We start from the raw sequence: 12,981 nt of genomic DNA on the forward strand, positions 1-12,981 counted from the left end.
AGTTACAGAATTGATTTTGCGTTTGATTTTACACCTCCATGTGAAATTGTGCTGTGTTTCTTGGAATTGTACCTGAATCTACTCTGAAACTTTAAACTAGATTCAATGGAGTTTATTTTAAAGAATTAGAGAAAAATTTATGAAGCTATTTTGTGGAAGGGACACCAGACGAAGGGAATTAAATTTGCTTGAGTAGATTGATTTTTTTCCTGCACTTCTTGTATCTTAATCATTCCTAAAGGCCGTAGTTTGTCTCATGAGCAACACATACCGTTTTGCAATCTGCCGATCTTGGAGGGTGAATGTTACCCAGAGACTTTGTCCAATTTGGTGGTTCTCTCCTCTGTTTCTTCTCTCGGTTAAGATTCCAGGTACGACCTTCCACGTCTCCTCACATCATGTCCCCTCACTATAGGTGCTTCTGGGGAAGTAGTAAGTGATATTATCACATCTCCTGATTCACTCAGAAAGCATAATTGCAAATATGGCACATCTCAGTGACTGACAACCTGTTGGGAGCGTTGAGGCACAGAGGACTGGTTATGATCTGTTGCAGAGAAGGGGCTGACTGAGCCTCCGTGAGTGGGATGAATGCCATGTTTCCTTAAAGGCAGCGGCCAGAGAAGTGCTCTCTTCTCTCGCCATTATTTGTCAGAGCGTGTTTTATGCTCCTGCTAACCTGGCCTGCTCACTGCACCGCAGACCTGCTTCCCCGTCTGGATGGTGGTGACGTACATAACCAGGTGGTGTAGAGATATAGAAAATATTCAGTTAACTATGTCCTTAAGATTTGTGCAACTTATTGTATATAGAATATGATATACTTGCATTTTGCCATATGTAAGTTATATATACTGAATATAAATTATGCTTCAATAATATAAGAGAAAAACATTAGTGGGGAAGTATGTGTTATCTCCCAAGACATGCATCTCTTCTCAAATATTACATTCATCAAAATTAAGTTAATTACCATGCAATTACCTTAGACAATGGATTATATTAGGAATTTGTTAATATAACATGAAGAAATATATTAGAAAATTCTTGTGGGATGTACCCTACAGATGATTGCAGAAAAGTATTTCAGTCATTTAGAAGAATTCTTTCCAGAAGGTTTTAATTTAAAATTGATGTGTGGTCCCCCAGCAGTACTATATTTTATAACATGGCACAGTGTCTAATAAGCACTAGTATTTTTTTAGCCTTCCTTTTACAAACTGTCAAATGACTGAAGAGATAATGAATGAATAATAAGGATTGGTTTAGACACTTAACGAGGCACGAGTGGCCTGAGGAACTGGAGGATGGAGGAGTCCATAACAGAAGTTAGATTTTTCTCATCCCAGGCTCCAGTGACAGTTCTCATCCAGAGACCTTGCCCTTATTTCTTCTTTATGCTTAATCTCATTAGCGTCTTTAGGTTTCACTGCAAGCTGATCCCATCATGAAGTTCAGAATACAGAGAAGAATAGATGTAATTTTGGAACTCCTATCAATCAGTTTCCAAATTAATAGTTAAACAGATATACATTATGAGACTCATGAATGTTTAGTCTTCCAAATTGTCATTTTTCTTTTTTATCAACAAATTTAGTGACTTACTATATTCTTAGGTTGATGTCCAGAGTCAGACCATTGCATATTAAATGGTAGACCATTCTATCTGAACCCCTAAAGTGTATATGTGGCAAACCAGAGGAAATGAATTAAACTTTAATTATATTTTATTTGCTGGTTAAAGGGAAAAATTACATTTCTTCCTTATAGTTTAAATTATATTTTGTCCTATTGGACTCCATTATTAATTTTTAAACAAACCTAAAAGGAGATCTACATTAAAATACCCCCCAAAGAGTGTCCAATCTGTGGTTAATCAAGCCTCCTAATTTGTCCTTCTCCCATTCTCCCACTTTCTGGTTATCAGCTATTCATTTTATCATTTTACTGAAAGTCAACTAACGGTGAAGGGAAAGTAAATATAAGGCATACCAGTCCAAAAATCAATTACTTTGACATTTTGGTGAGTAAAAAGATAATCTAATTAAGTTGTCATAGGTGTTTTGTATCATTCATATGATCAAATACTGTAAAATACCTACTTAGCCATAATTCACTATTTTAGTATCTGTTTCTAATTATATTTCCTGTTGGATTTCGTACATGGCTGCCACAGAGGCAACTCATACTTTAGCCATTACCAGTGAGGTAGAAAGGACCAATTTACATAACTGATACAAAACAACTAGATTTGGACCAGGGCTTTTCAACCTCAGCAATGTCAATATCAGGGCTGGATAATTTTTTGTTTTGGGGAACTATCCTGTGCACCGTAGAATATTTTGCAGCCTGGCTTCTACCCAGTAGGTTCCAGAAGGTTCCCTTTCCAAATTGTGACAACCAAAAATGTCTCCAGACGTTGCCAACATCACCTGGGGGGCAAAATTGACCCCAGTTGAGAACTACTGATATATACCAATAACAGGCCTGCTTTTCTACTTTCCACTAGTAAATCTAGTAAATCTGTAGTGGATTTACTCTAGGTATGAATAGGTTAGAGGTAATCCTTCCATGTTGAAAGTTGAAGAATCGCTCGTCTCTTATCTCTTCCTTGTATTTTTAATCATTTCTGTAGTCAGCAAATACCACTATGATAGCTCTTTATGCTTCTCATTAATTTGCCATCTTTTCTAATGTATTATAATCAGAAATATGCATTCAATTATAGAAAACATGATTCTTAATGAAACATAAAAAGTCATATAACATACCTACACTGTTATTTCATTTTGATTTACCTATAAATAGCATAATGTTTTGCTGTTAGGAAGAAAGATTTAGAAAGCAATAAACTGTTATTATGGCTGGAATATGTCATGCTTTGGAATTAATAAAATATATTTATGTTCTAAGGAAATTAAAACACATATGGGGAGATATTTCTTTTAATATCTCTTTCCAAATCAAAAAGTTTTGACAAGGATAACAATATAGCATCCATGGAAATTGATTTGTGTAAATGATCTATGGTCTCATATATATACATTTTGCCCCCAAAGCGTTGTGCCAGAATAAGGCCATAAATAAAATCTACAGAAAGGTCATATAGCAGAAGCGTAGGAGACTACATTTCAGGGATCCGTTTGTTAGAAACGGCCTTCATTTTAAAATAAATTACAATTAATAAAGGAAAAGGACCGAGGAAAGAAAAAAAATTCTGTTTAAAAAAAAAAAAAGTCTTGCCCAGCATTTAGTTATTGATTTAAAACTGACATTTGCTGTCTTATTAAAAAAATTAATTAGTGATCTATATGCTGAGCTATTAAATGACTCCAATTACAGCATTTGGAAATGCATTACAATTCTCCCCCTTATTTTTGTACTGTTTCTCAACACAAAGGTTACAAAACAATTCATGAGATAATTGTCTAATATTTTAGCAAACACAATAAAAGAAGAGCATTTATTGATGACAAAAAAGCCCCTTTGTCCATTTCCAACGTCGTAATGTCTATTAAATACTCATTTTTGTCATTTTCAGTTACCTTGCCTACCCCAGTACACCCGAAGTATGTGATTCAATTTTTCAACCATAGAGCCTGTGTTGTAATGAAAGCCTCCCAACCAATGACTGCGTATTAATTATCTGCTATGCACTTTGCTCTTACAAATATGTCATATATTATGGGAGATACTGTGCAACATCAGGAGAACTTTCATTATGTGCCAGATATGAGGCTAAGCACTTTACTTTTTTATCTTATTTGACGTTCTTCACAACTTTAAACACTGGTGGTAACTGTCCCAACCTTTAACTTATGGAGGACGTAAGGCTTTAAAACATGTGTAATTAAGTAGTGAAGGTGGTATTTGAATACGAGTCTGACAGACCTCAAATTGACCCCCTTTATCATTACTCTGGACTATAGAATCCAAAACTCTTACTACACTCATAATCTAATTAACCTGTTTAGGAAATTCATTTGGCCAGAATTTAACCTGTTAGAATTTAGTTTAGTAGAGCTTGTTTTTTTCATGGTCATGTACAAATGATAATTTTTATAGTGTTCTAGAATCACTGCAAAATTCTGAGGTTTTCATAATCCTTATTTTGATGAAGAATGTGATGGAATCAGAGCTTCATTGGAAAAGTTTTAGAGCTCACATCTAATATTTTACTAGACACATATATATCCTCATATCTGGCTGTCTTTCTTGGTCCCAATATTTAAGTCAGGTTTAATATATTATGTATTGGAATTCTACGTAGCCAAACTACTATGTTTACTATCATTGTTAAGATGTTTTCCAATGTGGAGGATTTTTGAATATTACGCTTGATTATACATTAGCGATTTCCAGTTAATCTTTCTCACTGTTTAACACAACTTACTAATTGTTTCTATTAAAAACATCCACAATATAGTTTTTCAAAACTTTAAAAAACCCTTTGTTCATGTGTACTTTTTAATAATGATAAGAACTATTGTGGAACTGACAATTTGATGATACTACAATGACATTCATCAATGTGAAAGGACCTTACTTTCCTACTCTTATTTAATCCTCACAACAAACAGATAAGATAACATGGATGACTTTTATTGTCTGCTTCACCCTACTCCCTTCTACGAGAAAATTCCGTCTTGTGATATTTAATGTTTTTTATGTTCATTTATAAATGTAGGTACTCATTTATTTCTATTTGTATTAATTAATGTATATTTTTATGTTTAATTTTAAGGGTTTTATATTTTGGTGATATGTCTCAGAGGTATTAAGAACAGATTCTTCGCGTGTTTGTTTCCACCTTAAGTGATTCATTATGGTATCTCTCTGCCTTTAACGAGTGAAAATTAGTAGGTTCCTGAATGCTGGGATTGAACACTGCACTTAGGTCATTTACACATGTGGGAGAGAATCTCAGAATTTTCTCTTGCTCTGTCAACAACATAAAAGTCCGTTGTCTCCGTCAAGATTATTTTATTAGAGCAAATTTTGCATCTCAGCAAATTGCGTCAGGCCATTCTCCTAACCAGTGGTTGAAAGCCATGGAGTCCAAGGCTCATGCCCATCACTGCTATCAGGCAAGCCTGTGTTTCAGTCCTGGCTCTGCTTCTAACTGGTTTAATGTGCTGTGTCTCCTAGTGTGGGGCGGCGAAGCTCTCTGAACCTCAGTTTCTTTATCTAAGACTAGAACTAGTGAGAGAACCTATCTCAGAGAATTGTTCTGAGAATTAACCAGTTGATAAATGCAAAGTTTGATCCCAAGCCTAGTATATGATCAAGTGCTCAGTCAATATTCAATTATCATCACAATCATCATCATCATGAAAATTCTTTTTGTCCAGATGCACCTCTCAGGCTTACCTCTGGGGTGTATAGAGAAGGAGAACAAAAGAAGGACGAAAAAGAACAGCAGAAGAAGTAGGAGTTGATAACAGTGAGGATGCTAGAATTGTTTTTTTTTTTTTAATTTAAATTCAATTTATCCACATATAGCATATCACCCAGTCCTCATCCCATCAAGTGCCCCCCTCAGTGCGCGTCACCCAGTTACCCCATCCCCCTCACCCATCTCCCCTTCCACTTCCCCTTGTTTGTTTCCGAGAGTTAGGAGTCTCTCATGGTTTGTCTTCCTCTCTGATTTTCCCCACTCAGTTCCCCTCCTTTCCCTATGAATCCCTTTCACTATTTCTTCTATTCCCCGTATGAGTGAGACCATGTGATGTTTGTCCTTCTCTGACTGACTTACTTCACTCAGCATAATACCCTCCAGGTCCATCCACGTTGAAGCAAGTGGTGGGTATTTGTCGTTTCTAATGGCTGAGGAATATCCCATTGTATACATAGACCACAGCTTCTTTATCCATCATCTGTCGATGGACACCGAGGCTCCACCCACAGTGTGGCTATTGTGGACATTGCTGCTAGAAACATCGGGGTGCAGGTGTCTCAGTGTTTCACTGCATCTGTATCTTTGGGGTAAATCCCCAGCAGTGCAAGTGCTGGGTCGTAGGGCAGGTCTATTTTTAACTCTTTGAGGAGCCTCCACACAGTTTTCCAGAAGGGCTGCACCAGGTCACATTCCCACCAACAGTGCAAGAGGGTTCTCACTTCTCACATCCTCTTCAACATTTGTTATTTCCTGCCTTGTTAATGTTCCCCATTCTCACTGGTGTGAGGTGGGATCTCATTGTGGTTTTGATTTGTATTTCTCTGAATGCAAGTGATGCGGAGCATTTTCTCATGTGCTTGTTGGCCATGTGTGTGTCTTCTTTGGAGAAATGTCTGTTCATGTCTTCTGCCCATTTCATGATTGGATTATCTGATTTTAATAAGTTCTCTACAGATCTTGGATACTAGCCCTTGATCTGATAGGTCATTTGCAAATATCTTCTCCCCATTCTGTAGGTTGTCTTTTAGTTTTGTTGACTGTTTTTTTGTTTTGTTTTGTTTTGTTTTTGCTGTGCAGAAGTTATTTATCTTGATGAAGTCCCAATAGTTCATTTTTGCTTTTGTTTCTCTTGCCTTCGTGGATGTATCTTGCAAGAAGTTACTGTGGCTGAGTTCAAAAAGGGTGTTGCCTGTGTTCTCCTCTAGGATTTTGATGGACTCTTGTCTCACATTTAGATCTTTCATCCATTTTGAGTTTATCTGTGTGTCTGGTGTAAGAGAGTGGTCTAGTTTCGTTCTTCTGCACGTAGCTGTCTAATTTCCCCAGCACCATTGATTGAAGACGGTCCTTTTTCCAGTGGATAGTCTTTCCTGCTTTGTTGAAGATGAGTTGACTGTAGAGCTGAGAGGATGCTAGAATTGTAAAGGAATTGGGACGGGAAGAGCTGGTTGGGAATTAAATAGGAGAGCAAGTGGCCTGGGCTGATCCACACAGTTGCATTCCAGCTGGTCACGAGTCCTAGGCACTCTTGCCTTTCTGGATCCCTTCTTCCATGAAAGAAATACTTAACGTTATATTTTGCAACTGTGTTGGTATAAAGAGGTGCATGTACTCACACACACATGCACACTTTGAAGAGTTTAGTTTTTTTTTCTTCTAAGTATAAAGGAAATTCCAGCATTTTCTTGGGCTCCTAAAATTAGTGCTGTGTGCTGTAGGCATGATTCCTGTTGTGCATAATAGAGGATTTGGCCCTGCTCTTCTCCCTCACTCTGAGGGACGGATGGCAAAGGCATCCATACCGTCATCAATGGACCTGGCCCATAGGCATTCTTTCAAGTCTTGTCAAGTGCTCCCTACTTTTTTTTTGAAGTGCTCCCTACTTAAACACTTAGCCCTTTGCAGGTGTTTTAGGTTCTGTGTGCAGGGACTGAGCACACCTTTACCAGCATTCTGCAAGGGCCTACGCCGCGGTGAGGGGAGTGAAATGTTATTTCCACGAGCAGTTTGCACACCCAGACATTTTGATTGCAGTAGCCTCCTCAGTGGCCAATAAGCATTTGTATACATCTGAGGCTTAGGAATTTTTATTTAGCATCGTTTTCTTAAAAAGCAAGTGAAGATGAGAGGAGTGTGTTCCTTAGTTCATGATCTATTTTAGTGCTTATATAAATTATCTTTCTGAATTGGTGAAAAAGAGCTATGTTAAACACTCACCTCATGGGTTGATGTAACTTACGGTCAGCTAAATTACCATTTAAATAAAAACTTTTGCTCAGCACATCTGTTCTCCATGTTTCTCGAAGTCACATCTGCTTCCTTTACAAGAAGAAACAAACTTTTACTACCATTAGTGCAACAGCACCAAGATAATGTGGAAGAGAATGGGATCTTCCTGGCTTCAGCATCCAGAAGTCTCTCCGAGGACAGCCCGCGGCTGTGTACAAACACTGATTTTCATTGGAAGTCTGTGTTTCGGCGTTCTAAGACTCAGTCTTCCGATTTGTGAACTGCACAGGGAGATAGAAAAGAACCCAGGCAGGCCTTTAAATGAAATACTCTGTTAGAGTGACCAGATATCAAATGTGACATTTGAAAGGTTGAGGGAGGTCGTGGCTAACAGGGGAGCAGATAAATGGGGTTTCTTTTTGAAAGCTCCAATTCCTCATACCGGCGTCTTTGTGGACTTTAATTGCTCTAAAGGGCCTCTACATCTTTTATCTCTCTTTCTCCGTTTCTTCCCCCATTTCTCAAGTCCAAACTAGCTCTAATAAAGGTACACAGCAGGATAGGGAGGTTGGTGGTAAGAGAGGGGAGAGAACCTGGGCACTGGATTAGTTCTTCCATCTACCAAACTAAGCCTACAAAATGACTCGTGTTAAAAAAAGAAAAAAAAAAAAAACAACACACATTTTTGGCTTCATCCAACAACAGATTTTGGCTCTTTATAAGACAAGTTAAAGCGAATGATTCCTGTGGGCCCATGGTCTTTATTTAACCTTTTGTAGGAAGCAAGGTACCCTTTTGAATATCTGATGAAAGTTTTGACCCCTTGTTCCAAGCAATAATACGCACGTAGACACGATGCCGTATACAGTTTCAAACTTATGAAAAGCTTTGGGTGAACAGTTCTTATCCCAGTAACTCACAATTGGATGCAGATTATCACCAGCAGCAACAAGCAGAATAAGGACGGTTTCACTTCTGGCGTTCATCCATGAACTATGATTATAGTTCAGCTTACTGAGCACCTACTTTGCCCTAGAAACTCCCCTAAGTGTTTATACAAGTTATTTCATTTGTTGTTTTCATGATAAAAAAAATTAGTATCTGTATAACAATATGCCATTTGGGAATTATGTGTGGCTTTTCAATGATCTCTGTTAGCGCTGAGAATCGGCAGTTATCGTGGATCTCCGAGCAAAATGCCACCAGAGCTAATATTGCCTTGGGAACAAGCATCTGGGAGGAGCCACCTGGCCATTGTCTTCTTCTCACAGGCTCAGAAGGCGGTTATGAGTCGTAGGTAATGGTGGTCCTGGAAACACAGGGAAAATTAAGAATATGTTATTTGGACTGTTTATATTGCCCTCATTAGTCAAAGTCACTGACGTGCTCTGTCTCATTAGGCTAGAACAAATTGTGTTTTGTTCAAAGACACGTTGGCCCAATGGCGTAATTAGGTAATGCTAAGAAAATTTCCACATGTATCTGACCAACTGTAACGTTTCTTTCAATAAGCGTGTGTTGTAGGAACAAGAATGAGGGACGGGGTATTCCTTGCAGATGGTTTCACCGATTGCAGAACTACAAGTGGATGTGACACATGTTCCCTGAAGGCAGAATTAGGACACTTTACTGCCTGACATATTTAACTTCTTTTGAAAATGATGCTAATTTGTCTTTTTTTTTCCTTTTTCATCCACATCCTTTTTTTAGGCAGGACTAATGAGTTTAAAACATTGAGCATGACCTCATTCTTCAAAGCAGACCAGGTCTCTCCACCCCAGTGGCCCCCCAACTCTTTAGGATCTCATGCTTCAGCAATGTGAGGCAGACTTCCACTGACATTCCTGGGTTTTTACCTCGTCCGCCCCATCCCCCCTTCCCACCCTGAATGCTTGAGAATGATTTTTCCAGACCTCATAGGTTATTTTAAAGTTAAAGTACTGTGCAGTTACGAGGTCCAGATTTCATAGGTTTAAGAAACACCAGGAAGGGAGATTTTTTTCTTTAAGTGGAATAACCTTTCTTAAATACTTTGATCAAAATATCACTTGTACAGTCCGATTCTGAGTCACAGTTCATCACTTACATGTTGGAGAACGGGGGCAGGTTCTCACCCCTCAGATAGGGCTATCATGGTACTGATCCCATAGAGTGGTTTTCAGGAAAAACCGAGTTAACGTCGTTGGCATTTGGTGTAGTGCCTAAGCACCGACAGAGCTCAATATACATGTTTGCAAAACATAAGTAGACAAATAAAATGTCTTCAGGTTGGTATAAGGAGGAAAGTTTAAAGCAGGCTTTTTAAAAACCTGAGGCCCAGTAAACTGAATTGGAGATTTTTTAATTGCTTATATGTAAGTTTAGATTTAATAAGATATAAAAACATGAAGGGCTTTGCAGAACAACCACCGGTGCTAAATTATACAACAAATTTTATGGTAAATGTAATAAAACAAAACTTCCAGAAATTAAGTGTGAAATCTGTTCCAAGCTTGTTTTAATTTTGATAGTCGCACAACAAATTTTGTACGTCGTCGTGTTCGCAGTTTCGTTGAGAGACTGAGAATTAGAGAGTGTTTTCACAAAAAGAGGGGAAATGTTTCCCTGCCAAACACAGAAGCATCCCTTCACAGATATTACCTGGTGGGTCCCATTAACGGTGAGGAGATCCATGTGCCCTGGGCCAGTTTCATGAACGAGCAGCACACGACAAAGATGCCCGGGCAACATCAGACAGAGGTATAATTGTAACGTAGCTTGATTTCGTAGCATGTGTCATCTCTTTTCAAACAGCCCTGTCACTCTGGAAAGCCATCCCTTCAAAAGGCAACGGGCATATTCATCCCTGATAATGATCCAAATGACACAAGGTGTTCCATTCTGTACACTCGCACCGTAAGTTCAACCCGAACCGCTAAACGCTTCCCCCGCTTGTCTAAGATCAGACTTTGTTCCAAATGACTCTTGGGTATTTCCCAAATGCTAAGACACCTTCACAGATGAGAGATCTTTCCACTTCTGAGACTATTTAAAGCACACGGGGTCTCTAGTCGGTGTTTGCTGTGTGCCAGGCCCTCCTCTGATTGCCTAACATCCATTCACTCAGTTCTCCAAACAAAATGCTGACAGGCCGATCCTCCGGTAATGCCCGATGATTCTGCAGCTGGAGAAATGCAGGGACAGAGAACAAGCCCACAGCCACGTAGCTTCCGGGGAGCAGGGCCTATTCTGGAGCCCGGGCAGCTGGTCCCAGACCTGCGCTACCTCCTGGAGCAGGCTCTGCTACCTACAAACTCTACTCTCCGCCGCCACAGCCCACTCCAGAACTAGATGCTGAAATAAATATACGGTTTCCAAAAGACTTTCCAAAAGACCCCAAAAAATTAATTTGTAGGTTATTGTTTAGAATGTGTAGTTATTTATTTTTTTCCTATAAAAGAAAAGTTACAAGTGTGGTGAGGTTATAGAGAATATCCCCAAATCCTAACATAATGATGTTTAATACAGTGAAAGGGGTCTTGGGGAAGGGGCTGAAGACGCCAGAAGACTGTGCCATGGTTTTGCGGGGTTTGGGAAGGGCCTCTGTGGCCCAGGCTCTTAACGGGGAAGATACCAATAGAGGAGGGCGAGAGTGGCCAGGCGTGTCTCTAGCCGTGGGGTTGACCCGTAGCTCCGTGGGCAGCAGGTGTATTTATTGTAACGCCGTCTGTGAATCTTGTATTCCAATGTCACACTAAACTTCAGAGTTGGGGAGATCTTGGCCATCTGACCCCTCATCTTGCATGTGAATAAACTTCAATAACTTGCGACGATCTGTCCTTAATAATTCACCGAGTTTCATTGCCAGGAAGCAGCAGAGTGAGGATTAGAACCTACGGGCTGGTCATTAAACCTTTTGATGCTTAGCAGTTGTACCTCATGTAAAAGGGCTTTTGGAATCCAGACCTAGACACGTTTCCTGCGACCTTGAGCCAGCTCCATATCCTTAGGTCTCCAGCGCAAAATTGCTGTTTCTAAGTGTCTTAAATGAATGATCAATTGCAGATTTGCTGATCACTCTGCTCCACTAAAAAATAAATCTCTTTCCTCTCTAGAATCTGCACTCTGCTGTTTTCCTACCCTTCTTTGTTAAGTCTTAGTGGCATCCTCTTGATACAACAAAATACAAAAACTGTAAATAAAAATTCTTTGATGAAAACAAGTCATTATATTTAGAGGTAGTTGTCAATCATTTAAAAAAAAAAATCCGGGATCTCTGGGTGGCGCAGCGGTTTGGCGCCCGCTTTTGGCCCAGGGCGCGATCCTGGAGACCTGGGATCGAATCCCACGTCGGGCTCCCGGTGCATGGAGCCTGCTTCTCCCTCTGCCTATGTCTCTGCCTCTCTCTCTCTCTCTCTCTCTCTCTCTGTCTCTCTCTCTCTCTGTGACGATCATAAATAAATTAAAAAATTAAATAAATAAATAAATAAATAAATAAATAAATAAATAAATAAATAAAAAATCCTCCTTGGGAGCCAGGTCCCCAAAGATGAGACTTACTGCGGCAATCTGCAAGTCTTCAATAGCCAATCAACAGACACATTTGTCTACGTCAACACTGGCACAGAATGAAAAAATGATTCACGGAAAGCCCCCAAAATAGCCTGCACAGCGTCGGACTCTCTGGCATCCTCTCTGCCGTGCTAAGTCCGTCTGTGATCGCACTAACCCCCCCCGGCTGGCCCACAGCCCTCCTTGCCAACTGGCCACATGCTGCTGATGAACAGCCTCTCACCCCTTTCATAACCAGAGCACAAATATTAGATGAATTTCCTTTGAACCTCGCTTCCTCTTGGCTCTTAATATAGTCTGGCTCCTTACAAGAAACACTCTGGGTTCTGGGAGCTACAGATTCCCTTATTAATCACTCTTTTTTTTTTTTTTTTTTTTCTGGATAGGCAAATGTCAAAAGAATTTTTAGCACATCTTCAAGGTATTTGATAGGTTATATATGATTGGAAACAATCTCCCATTTCTTAAATATTTCATTAGAATCTGTCACTGCAGTACGTGGAATACTAACCATCCAGCCCTTAGAAGGAGGACTAAGGTTTTTCTGTGTGACAATAACGATATCGATAATAATAAACCTCAGTCGTGTTCTATTTGGTGCTTTTTCTGAGAACCCATTTCCTTAGATACCTTTACGTGTAACTGACCAGACAATAGCCAATCTGTATTTAATCCAACTTAATAAAATAATACGTGTTCCGTGTTAGAAGGAAGCATCTGAAAGATTATATTCTTTTTAACACCATTACCCAGTAAGAACACTTTTAACCATAATAATAATAATTTCCAGCTGTCCCAAATCC

The 12,981-nt window shown here is 39.3% G+C and overlaps 1 protein-coding gene across 1 annotated transcript in view; it reads left to right on the plus strand.

Moving 5' to 3' along the window:
* CPED1 (cadherin like and PC-esterase domain containing 1) overlaps positions 1-12,981 on the plus strand; it is a 263,028-nt gene that overhangs the window by 139,491 nt on the left and 110,556 nt on the right. The window lies entirely within an intron of this gene.

The sequence above is a fragment of the Vulpes vulpes genome, chromosome 7 (assembly GCF_048418805.1).
Source record: "Vulpes vulpes isolate BD-2025 chromosome 7, VulVul3, whole genome shotgun sequence".
NCBI classification, from domain to species: Eukaryota; Metazoa; Chordata; class Mammalia; order Carnivora; family Canidae; genus Vulpes; species Vulpes vulpes.